Source organism: Ochotona princeps, chromosome 23 (genome assembly GCF_030435755.1).
Source record: "Ochotona princeps isolate mOchPri1 chromosome 23, mOchPri1.hap1, whole genome shotgun sequence".
NCBI classification, from domain to species: domain Eukaryota; kingdom Metazoa; phylum Chordata; class Mammalia; order Lagomorpha; family Ochotonidae; genus Ochotona; species Ochotona princeps.
Window position 1 is genome coordinate 11,654,030 of NC_080854.1, and position 9,164 is coordinate 11,663,193.

Genomic DNA, 9,164 nt, shown 5'->3' on the forward strand with positions numbered 1-9,164 from the left:
TTGTTTGCCAAGACTTTGGTGAATAGTGTGAAAGAAAACAGTCCAACAGTGCTCATGTGTTGGTGTTAGAATAAACACATCAGCCTAAATTTCAGTGTTTCTACATCAAACTCTGCCATGTTCTTCAGTAATAACAGTAAACAAGCTTTTGGGGGTTGGTCATGGCATAGTAGATTAAGCCTCCTGTTACAGTGCTGGCATCTCATGTGGTTTGAGTCCCAGTTGTTCTACTTTTGATCCAGCGAGTGAAAGATTTCTGTCACTTTCTCTCTCTCTCTCTGAAAATCTACCTTTCAAATGAAAATAAATAAATTTTTTAAAATAAGTAAATAAATTGTAACCTATTGCTAATCACCTTGCAATCTTTTAAATTAATTCATTCGAGAGACAATAGAGAACAAGAGAAGGCTCCTATCCACCACTTTATTCCTCGATTGCATGTAGAGGCTGGATTGGACCTGGGTTAGGCTGCCATTGGGATCTGGGAACTCAGTCCAGGTTTCCCACATGAATGACAGGAACCCGCCCACTTGAATCATCACTGTGACCTCCCAGTGTCCACACTAACAGAAAGCAGGAGTCAGGAGGCACCAGTGGGTGTCAAACCCAGTGACCCCAATGAGATGTGGACATCTTCCCTTTCAGGCTAAAAGCTGCTCCTCATTATAATTCTAATAGCAGAAATGTATTCTAAGTGACTTATTTTCTAATCGTGTTCTGTACTTTAGAAAGTTATTTCACCTGCATCATTTCATCTAATTCTCTCAGCAGGATTGCAAGGTAATTATTATTCTCTTCCTTTCATGGATGAGATTATTGTTCAGAATGGGTCAGTGACTTCCTAATGTCAACCAATCAAATGAGGACACGGCCTTTTAAATTCGAAATCCAGTGTTCCTCCCAGTTGTCAAAATAATGGTCTTTTCAGCTCCTAAGTTGAATTTCATTGCCCCTTGGGGATTCTAGAGTGTGTGTGTGTGTGTGTGTGTGCGCGCGCGCACACACATGTTTACTCAAGGCTCTTCTTTGGTTTTAATTCCGTTAGAACCACCTGCCTTTGTTTACCTTGTCTCACTCACGGAAGCACGCATCCTTGACTGTGTGACTGTCCATTTGTGGGCAGCTGTCCACTTCTGCTTTCTCTGTGCTGTGCTCATCAATGGAGCTGCTCTTGGGACACTCGCGTCTCGTTTCAAACAGAGTGGCACTGTAGAGTCCTGATTCAGCTCTCTTAAACCAGCTTTCTGATATGCTTACCCTGGGAGGCAGTAGTGGGTGACCCAAGTGCTTTGATCTGCAACCTGCATTGTAGATCCAGATTGAATTCCCTGCTCATGGTTCAGCCCTTCCTGTTGCAGGCATTTGTTGAGGACATCAGCAGATAGACGATCTCTCTCTCTTTTTTTCTCTCTCTCTCTCCTTTCTCTGCTTCCCAAATATCAATGAGTTAATTCAAACTTTAAAAATCCACTTGTGATCCTTTCCCCTAAGTCAGGATTAGTTGATCTTTCCATCAAACCTCCTCTCTGTCTATCAACGCAGCATGACCCACACTAACAGAAAAGGAGTGTGGCTTTCTCAGAGGAAACACTTGACACTTGAAGAGTGCTTGGGTACTTCCTTGGGCACACAAAGCAGAGACTGTCACTCAAGGCAGGAAAAATGAGCACATGCCAGGCAGTGAGAAATAACCCCAGGCAAGGAGCATGCATAATTCATCGTGATTGTGTGTGTGAAGAGAAGGTGATGGAAGTGGTGAGATGGGCAGGGGCTGTGTATCCTGAGGAGGGACATGTAGCCAGTCAGAAACAATGTACCTCAATCCTCCATATCCCAAAAGGAGCAACTGGACCTTTCTAAAGAGAGGACCCAGGGAGTCAGATGTGGTATCCAAGAGTCCTAGAGCTGCCATAGACTCTGTGACTTGCCTACCTGTTTGATCTCATTTTTTTTTTTGGTTATGATTGATTTGAAAGGCAGAGTGACCACAGGAGTGACAGAGTGAATGGCAGAGATTTTCTATCCATTTTTTTACTCCCCAAATTCCTGCAACAGCTCCTGGCAGCCAGTAGCTGGAAACTCACTGCAGTTTTCCTGTGTGGGTGCAGGTACTGGGGTGCATTCACAGGGAGCTGGGCTAGAAGCAGAGTACCAGGACTTGAGCTGGCACTCTAACATGGGATTTGGGCAGCGCAAGCAAGGGGCTTAACCCGCTGCACCACAATGCTGGCCCTCTGATGTCATCCTGCATCATTCTCTTTTGCTTCTCGTAAGCATGCTGGCCCCCGTGTTGCTGTTCCTGGTTGCCAAGCATATTTCCGCCTCTCAGCCTCAGTGTTAGATGTTTCCACTGCTGGGACCATTTTTCTCACAGGCATCCCTAAACCTGTGTGCCAAGGCCATCTCCTTCAAGAGACTTTCTCTGATGATCCTCTGAGTTCCCCCTATTTGGGGGCTTGCTTTGTTTTTCTGGACACCATGCCGCTGATCACTGCCTAATATTAAATGGCATATCTACTTGGTTTTTGGCCTTTGCCCTTCCTCTCTAGAAAGTCCGCTTCCCAAAGAGGGCATTTTTCTCTTTCTTGTACATTGCTTATCTCTAGCACTCAGAGTAATGACTGATACATTAAATAAACATTTACTGAGTGCCTGAGAGGATGGAAGAGTATACCCAGAACCCCTTGGAGCAAAGATCAGGGTGCTCGGTAGAGTGGTCTTGGAGGCAGGGAGCAGAAACTCAATACAACACGCCTTTGTCCTATCACTTCTCAGCCACTGAGGCAGACAGTCATTTTGCAGGCTCTGAGACTTTCCCAGACACAGGATGCTCCAAGAAGCAGGTTCATTGGGATGCTGGTGTTTTAAATAACATAGCCCCAGGTGTGCTACACACCTCCTGCAGGTTAAATATCAGTGCTTGCACTCAAGTTGTGTAAGGCATAATACCTGAGTGGGAAGATGGCCAATTCACTTAACTGAATTCATGACGATGGATTGAGATGTCTTGATCTTTTCCCTTTGGAAGTGGCACTTTTCTCGAGTTCAGGCTTTTGACCAACTCTAAGCTTCCTGGACCGTGCAGCATTTCTGGCGTAAGCCTGGTGGCTTCTTGTGGCTTCATGTGGCTTCATGGAGTTCCCAGGAGTCTGCCTATTGCTCATTTACAGGAAAGAACTCCTGGCCACTCTTTCAATTTGTTACACACTAGCTGCCCTCTCTGGACTTGGATTTCCCTGCAAGCCCTTTGCACAGCCTCAATCCATTTCCTGTGGTTCTAAGTCCTGTTTACTGCATTCACCGTTTACCCTGAACGTGCTGGGGCACTCAGGACTAGTCATGCTCTATTAGCTGTGTGGGTTTGCCGCAAGGGTGGTTGAGATGGGTTGGCTAGCGTGGAGTTGGGTAACAGGGGGTAATGCACCCCTACTCCTCCCCTGAGATGCAATTTCAGTCGTTCCCACAGTATGTTTTCATCGTACAGTGGATGCAAGAGCTCCAGCTAGTGTGAGAACCGAGCTCAGATTAAAAAAAAAACACCGTAATGGCACAGTTCCTACAGGGTGACCATGTTATTTTCTCAGCATTAATAAACCCAACACTGTCTAACCAACTGACTTTGTGGTGTACTTGTAGGTTTGCACAGTTCGCAAGGGTCAGATTAGCATATGTATTTCAAGAAGAGGGGGAGATGAAGTCAACCTTGGTATACACAATTCATGGGTCTAAGATTCAGCTTTCGCCTCCTCTCTGCCTAAGCCTTAGGACAAATGACAGAGTCTCCGCAGACACACATAGATACAGCTGGGACTCCGTGACGGAGACCACTCAATTCTCAGCAGTACACAGGAGCTGGTTATTACTGTCAAAGGTCCCTTTGCTCTGGGACGTCCCAGAATGTGTTGGGAAATATTCCTCAGCTCTTCGCTGCCTTGCATCAGCCTCTTTCTTGGCCTGGAAAATATGCATGGCAGTTGCTTTGTTGCTTGTCGGAAGAGAGCAGCCCTTCCTCATCAGCTGGAGTGGAGTTCCCTGGTGGCTTGTTGTTTTGTCTTTTTTTTTTTTTTTTTGGTCTTCCTCCCACCATGCAGTATTCCCACATTTCTCATCTCATGTTGTAATCTCTCTGGTTATTTGAAGCCCTTAGACTTTGAAGTTACTGCTTACAAAGACAGTCTTTGGAAATATTGTATCAAGTTATTTTTAGTGAGAAACCATATCATTCGTCTTAATTGTCACCTTTCCAAAAATTCCAGAAGCCTTGAAGGGCATCCTGCTCCAATTAGAGGGATCACAGGCAGGGAACATCTCTGGGGTGCTGGCACTCCCATCAGCACCACCATTAAGGCAGCAGCTGCCACCTTGCAGCCCTGAGGAAGCTGCCTGCACTGTCTGAGCCACTTTCTGCTTTTTTTGTGAGCTGACCAGGTCTCGGAAACTCAGTGAAACGTAAGATTTCAGTCAATGTTGATGCATCATGCTCACTACAGTGTTTGTCATATAATAGATGCTTGATATATACCTATCTAAAATTACCCATTTTTATTACTGAGAGATATAAGATCACCAGATACATTACTCTTGTCGTATTTTTTGTTGTTGTTGTTTCATGTTTTTTCTCTTGGCCATAAGGACATGACCTTTGAACACTGTTTCCAGAGATGTCTGTCATACAGTCTCTATTCCTTCTAGCACTGTGGTATTGGAAATCAGCATGGTGTTTATCCTTAATTTGGGTTAAGGTGAGCAGTGACTGAATGGAAAGGCGATGAAAGATGGTGGGATGCTAGAAAACATGGGTATGTTTATTTTATGATGAGGATTAATCAAGCTGCACACATTTGATTAGAACACTTATGTTATTAAGATGTTTGTATAGTCTGATTATTGGTTTTCTTTTTTTTTTAAAGTTGCAGTCTGAGCAATCCATTTTCTAACTGGATGGCCTGAAACATTTTAGTACCTTACTTCCTTTTTTCTGTAAATCAGGGATAATAATGAACTCAAGTTTCATATGGCTGTTATGAATTATAAGGATTTATTTAGAACAAATGCTCAAAATGATGTCAGTTTTTGTTGGCTGATGTGTTTTAGTATGCAAGATACTTCAAACCTGGTGCATTCGCAGGCTTGAGACATATCCCTATGGGTCATTAGAGTACACCTCTGCCTCCTAATTTCTCAAGATCTGTGTTCTCCTTTGAGACCTTGTTTTACATGTTTGCTTTTAGTTCTCTTTGAAAGTGTGCTAACATGGGCCCAAGCTGTAGCCTAGTTGTTAAAGTCCTTGCCTTGTATGCACCAGGATCCCATGTGGGCGCTGGTTCATGTCCTAGTGGGTCGACCTCTCATCCGTCTCCCTGCTTGTGGCTGGGAAGGCAATCAAGGATAACCCAAAGCCTTGGGAGCCTGCACCCACGTGGGAAACCTGTGGATCCTGGGAAATTCTGGGTCCTGGCTTCGGATTGGCTCAGCTGTGACTGTTGGGGCTACTTGGGGAGTGAATCAGTGGAAGGAGGATTTTCTTTTCAGTCTCTCCTTCTCTCTGTATATCTGACTTTCCAACAAAAATAAATAAATCTTTTAAAAAGTATTTATTTTGGCTTTTATGGCACAGTTCCAAAGGGTCTGGGAATCCCCTCCCCCAAATTCCTACCCCCTTGACAGATTTTCCCCATATTATTACAATAGTATAGTCCTTCATAAGGAGTCATAATTCCATCAGTCTGCTATTTAAGTGTGCCCCGATATGGTTGTACAGACAGTGTCAGACAGTCCAGCATCCTATTGTCTAGATATGTCCAACAGTTTCACTGAGAGTCCATCTTTGACTTGGAAGTAGTGATGCATATTGCATTGTATCTTCACATCTGGATATGGTAGTATCTACTATGCCATCATTGTATATTCCATTAAATTAAAAGCCACAGAACAAAGTCAACAACAGGTATGAAGTTAAAACAACAACAACAACAACAACAACAACAATAAATTATAGCACCATGGAGTCAAAAAAGTGCACCACTGAATAACCAATGCATGGGTGACAAAAAGAAAACACAAAAGCTTCTTGGGTAAAATGGTGCCACAATGTGATCCATGAGCCAACAATGAATTTGACAAGAGAAAAGAAAACCTTTGGAAGAAATGAAAATGAAATAAAAACACATGGGATGCAACCAAAACAGTGTGGAAAGGGTCATTGAACTTAAAATTTGCATGATGGCTTTCTTTATATTAGAGAAAACATATGGTAGTTGTCCTTTTGGGATTGACTTATCTCAATGAGCATAGTGGTCTCTAGTTGGGACTATTTAATTGCAAATGGTATAATTTCATTATTTTTAATGGCTGAGTAGTATTCCATGGAGTGGATGTACCACAGTTTTTTTAACCACTCTTTTTTGGATGGGCATCTGCTTATTTCTTTGCTATTGTAGATTGTGCTACTATTTGGAATGTCTTTACTATTGTAGATTGTGCTGCTATAAATATATTACAGATTCCCTTCTCATATGCAGTTTTCATTTCCTTTGGGTATATTCCTAGGAGCAGGATAGCTGGATCATATGACAGGTTTATTTGCAATTTTCCAAGCGCTCTCCATACTGATTTCCACAGTGGTTGTACTAGCCTCCACTCCCACCAGCAGTGAAGGAGGGTGCCTTTCTCCCTACATCCACACCAGCAGGTGTTGTTAGTAGAGTTCTGAATGTAGGCCAACCTCACTGGAAAAAAAAAATAAAGTATACAGACTCAAAGATCAGATAAGCTCCTATGGCCCTGGAAAGACATTTTCTCATATTTTTACCTAAATAAGTTCTGTGAATCCCAGAACGGTCTTCGAAAATATTCTTTTCATGTTGTATAACATAGTAGCCACTGATTATATGTGACTAGTGATATTCAAGTCTAAATTAATTTTTAAAATAAAAATAAATAACACTGTTGCTCAGTCAGCCTTGCCAAGTTTAAGTAGAGACATGTGGCCAGTGGCTATCATACCCAACAGTGCAGATGAGAAAGAGCATCACCATAGGAGCAAATTTCATTAAATATTCCTTCTAACTCAATTTTCTCCCGATCCATATGTGACTCTGCTGGGCATTCTAAGCCCTCAAACAGGGATTGAGTGACGCCTTAAGTATATTTGTTATGAGAAGGATTTTTGCACAGATTCCCTAGAAGAATTTTTAAAGTGTAGATATATTTAATAGTTGATTTCATGGTTTGACAGCAACCCCTCCTTTTGTTTTTTAAATATCCTTGCCTATACTAGCAAATGAAATTGCACTGGCACTCAGCTAGCAACGTGGTGTTCAGACTTGCTGCAGCTGGCGCAGCTCAAACAACAAAGCATGGGCTACAGCCTCTCCAAGCCTCCTCACTGTGTTGTGCAGCGTCCCTTCCAAGATTTGAAGAACATGAACCAATAACATACCAAGTTGCAATTATCACTGTGAATGGGTCCAATCCTAACGATGTTATTATTGAATTACTGGGAGCCTATGATTTCTATTATTTGTGTACTGTCTGCCTTGGGATTTGAATTGCAATTGTTTGTGCTTAACAGCTCCTGCATCTGACATAAAGCCTGGGTCAGGGTCACCAGTGGTTTTCATGAGGCATTCTGGGTCATGGATGAGCGGACCCAGCTTCTGAAGAAGCCGCCATCCTGAAGTTTCTACTCCAGAGAGCGTCAAGTTTGATGGGCTATTCAACATAAATCTTAACTGCTTTGTTTGTTTACTTTTCTTTTTTTAAAGCTAGATAGTAAGTCCTGTTGGATATTGTAATAAAACTAAGCATTAGTGTAGAAGCTTTCATAACTGACTTCTGCTCAACCAGTCGAGCAACATAAGTGATGGTTACCCTTCCTTCTGCTCAGGTTGCCATCTCAGGCCTTCCAGAAGGCTGCTCTGTGGTGTGCTCATGTTGTACCCAGATTTTGAGATCCCCAGAAATCATCAGAAGTCTGAAGTCAATGCAAACGCATAAGGCCGGTTTAAAGGCCGGTTTATTCAGGCTGGCCTGGACTCCCAGCCGTCAACCAGCCCAGCAGGACTGGGGGAGAGAGAGTCCCGAGGTTGGATAGCACAGGGTTTTTATACACTTCAGACCAATTCCACAGTTATGATTGGTCAGTTTGAACTTTTAAAAAGAGCAAGTTGGCAGGCTTCTGTTGGTGGGTTTGAAGCAAGCAACTTTCAGATAGTACAAGCTGGTGGTCTGTTGGGTTAGTGAGCAAGTCTTATCTAACACCAGGGGCCTCCTTCCTGAGGAGTGCTCTGCCTGTGTGACTTGTCAGGTGTTACGTAGACTATTAGACTGGGAGTCCACACAGCTACTCAAGCGAAGCAAGCAAGGCAGAAACTACAAAAGCAGAAAACACTGAGGTTCCTCACTCAGGGCTTGTGCCCCAATTGTTCTTTGTAAGTTCATAGTATTTTTGTCTTACCAAAACTTCACATTGGCAAGGACAATCACAAATCTTTTGGGTCCAGAGGATGGCACTGACCTCTGAATGTCCCAGCCTACCAGGAGAAGGGAGATAAGGATGAATTAATGGGGCTCGGCACGATAGCATAGTGGTTAAAGTCCTCGCCTTCTTTGCGCTGGGATCCCATATGGGCGCTGGTTCGTGTCTCAGCAGCTCCGCTTCCCATCCAGCTCCCTGCTTGTGGCCTGGGAAGGCAGTCGAGAACCGCCCAAGGCCTTGGGACCCTGCACCTACGTGGGAGACCTGGAGGATCTCCTGGCTCCTGGCTTTGGATTGGCTCAGCTCCGGCCGTTGCGGTCACTTAGGGAGTGACCCATTGGGTGGAAGATCTTCCTCTCTGTCTCTCCTCCTCTCTGTATATCTGCCTTTCCAATAAAAATAAACAAAATGTTTATAAAAAAAGATGAATTAATGAATCTAGAGACAGTACAGTAACATACTGAAAGAGGGCAGGTGATTTAGAACAAGACTTAATGGAATGTGTAGATGATGTTCCATTTGGGAAAGACTGACCTTGGTCTACAAGGTGCACAACAGACTGACATTCAGGGTGTGTTGGACAAGAAGCTCCTGCTCTTCATGCACATAGGCCTGAAGTAGCAGGCTGAGGGTGTGTGGGGTTGTGCCCACAGTTTTTGGAATACAGCTTCAGGAAGAGCCATGG